The 2,940-nt window shown below is 40.7% G+C and overlaps 1 long non-coding RNA gene across 1 annotated transcript; it reads right to left on the bottom strand.

Annotated features, from left to right (window-relative positions):
• Positions 1 to 492: 492 nt before the first annotated feature.
• On the bottom strand, positions 493 to 1,147 carry LOC113492094. The gene is made up of 2 exons (XR_003400476.1): positions 885 to 1,147; positions 493 to 660 (listed from the first exon to the last, which is right to left on the bottom strand). It is a non-coding gene; the product is annotated as an uncharacterized LOC113492094 (long non-coding RNA).
• Between the last annotated feature and the right edge of the window lie 1,793 nt (positions 1,148 to 2,940).

The following is a 2,940-nucleotide window of genomic DNA, read 5'->3' as shown; positions in this document are numbered from 1 at the left end:
GTGTGTGAAGACCTTTAGCAGAATCTCTCGCAATAGTAGCTCAAGGGTTAGATGCGACCATACCACATGGTTTGTCACCACTGAAGACGCATTCGGAGATATGCACCTTCTTGGTTAGGCTGGTTTTCCTGTTACGCAGACGGTCGGCGCTGAGGCAATTTTCACACTGTCCCGTATGCTGTCATGCTGCATATTGCGTGTCGACGCATCTACGCGCGTTCCTGTGGAAGTGTAGATGTGCATCATCTGCATCATCCGCATGAACGCGCTGTAGATGTGCATCATCTGCATCATCCGCATTAACGCGCGTGGATGCATTTTCTGTGTGAGACTATGCGTGTTTTCCTTACAAACGGAGATACAAAGCAACGGAAGAACACGCATCCACGCGCTATGCTGCATCATGCGGGGGGCAGTGTGAGAATCGCCTTACTGCCTCAATACCCCTTGCATAGTCCCGATTAGATGTCCCCAACAATTAAAACAAAATGCTCAGTTTCCACATTTTATTTAACAACAGTAACTAAAGATTTGACGTCACGGTGTGAGGAAGCCGATCAGGCCAACGGTCGACAGCAGTATGAACACCAGCAGCGACACGGCCATGTACAGGTTCTCACTCAGGATGCAACTCTCGCATGGCCAGGGTGGAGAAAACACCTGCAACATCACAAAACAATGGAAAAATCAATAAGAAAAGTAAAAAAGGTTCTTCATGTAAATTACATCGCTGAATGGTCCTTGACTCAAGCTTTGGTCCTTGATCATGTATTTTTACACGAGATATCTTGTGGAACCACTTTTCTCTTAAAAATAGCACGATGACATTTTTCTGAACTGAGTATTTACTTACCTACCTGCCTAGCGAAAATATTAAAATTTACCTGATCAGCATGAGAGGCCGCAACAGGGTCCGGGAAGCGGACATGCAGGTCCACATCCTCCAATCGACGGGTGGCAGCAGTTCGAGTATAAGCAGTAGCCGCCGCCCTGAGGGCCGCCGACGAACCCACCGTAGTATACGGGCATGGCACAAATCCGCCGAAATAATCAATTTTTGGATTTAGACGAAATATTTTTAAAAAATTAGAAATTTTTGTCCACGTTGCGCCTCATTCGGACTATTTCCAATGAATGCTGTTGTTTGAGGCCGTTGACGTGTGTAGTGTTCGAATTTCAAATTTTAGATTGTTTTTTTCTTTTATTGTTTAATTACAATAAGGTTTTATTACTTAAAGGAAAAATACTATACCACCAATTTTTAGACAAAAAAAAACAAGAATTAAATTAGTAGTGGATGTATCATTATAAAAATAACTTTATACAATTTTTTTACGATATTTTATCTACAAATAACCTATTCGACAACAGCCAAATCCATCGTACCGGCTGCAAAATGAAGTTCAAAAAACTCGCGCAAAAAAACCTAATATGAATAGCACCTGTCAAAAATTCACAGTCCTGAATCTGCTGCGGCGAAAAAACCTACAAAAAAATCTACAAAATAGAATTAAAACGTAAAAAAATATTTGAAGACAGCTTAATATTTAATTGAATAATCTACAATGCCTTACCAATACGGGTGCTATAGGGATTTCAACTTGGGAACGTTTGCGCGGTGTCCGGGGGGCTGTGACCCGCCAATGTGTCGCTGCTGCTGCCAGCCCTGCGTGCAGGGATGTTGCTGTTGCCCCACCGGACCTTGCTTCAACTGCCACTGAACTACTGCCGTGATATTGTGCTGTTTTTGTAATAAAACCGTCTGAAAGTCTCTATTGTTTTTTCTTGGCCTCCTGTTCAATGACATGTTTAATGGCCATGTAAAAATAAGAACAATTCAATATGCGGGAACACTCATGGTCAACAACACAATGAGTTTCGAATGATTGTGCTGGTAAAATGCTTAGGAGAATTTCAGTCGATTAAATTAGTATCAAATTTCATACGATTTCCATTAATTCATCGGCCATTGTAAATAGCGGATTGGGCCTCAGGTCTCCAGTACGCAACTATGAGTTACTATAACCACTTGTAAGTATTGCATGTTCAAAATTCGTTAGAGGTAATGTCGTTGTTTTTGAAGTAACACGAAACAAAATGTTCGTTTACATAAGAATAGACCAAATGTAACCACAAGGTAAGATTGATTACCACATGAGAGTAACATGACACATTTTTAGAAATATACTAAAAATAAACAGTGACATTGTATGAGGGCGACATTCGTGGAAGGCAAGCGACCCCACGGCTCGGCATTCCATGAAAACGTTACCCGCATCTACAAAAAACCCCGCTCTATCTTGACCTATGACAATATTATTAATCAAATAAAACGAAGCTCTACTTACATTGGTTATTGCCGTAGATAATAGGGAAAAATTGAGGATTCGCCGAAACAGGTCAAAGACCGTACGGACACGCAATTTACTAGAATAGTGTGAAACAATAAAATTACTGTGAACGTCGTCATTGGGAAAATATTCCATATTTCCATAGGTACCTAGTACCACTAATACTCGTACTAACTAATACTTAGTGTATTTCTTCCAACCCCAGATTAGTGCAGTCATACTACAGCACCATCTCAACACTAACAAGGCTAGATTTGTGTTTTCTCGTTACCAGGAAAGCAAGTGTTCGGGGCTCTATCAGGAAATCCAATTACTCTCAGTTTGTAAGTGCTGCCAGGGTTCCCAGTATCACAGTCTCCTTGGCCTGCTTTCAAACGACACTGATAGAAACTCTCGGAAACCGCCAAGCATTGCAGAATTAGGGAACTTTGTGTATTTCTTAGTAATTATGATTGAATGTATCAGTACTACCCTTTTTCCAAGCACTCATATCTATACTAATATATAAAGCTGAAGAGTTTGTTTGTTTGTTTGAACGCGCTAATCTCAGGAACTACTGATCCAAATTGAAAAAATATTTTTGTGTTGA

The sequence above is a fragment of the Trichoplusia ni genome, chromosome 3, assembly GCF_003590095.1.
Source record: "Trichoplusia ni isolate ovarian cell line Hi5 chromosome 3, tn1, whole genome shotgun sequence".
In the NCBI taxonomy this organism is placed as follows: Eukaryota; Metazoa; Arthropoda; class Insecta; order Lepidoptera; family Noctuidae; genus Trichoplusia; species Trichoplusia ni.
This window is presented reverse-complemented; position numbering and strand designations above follow the sequence as displayed.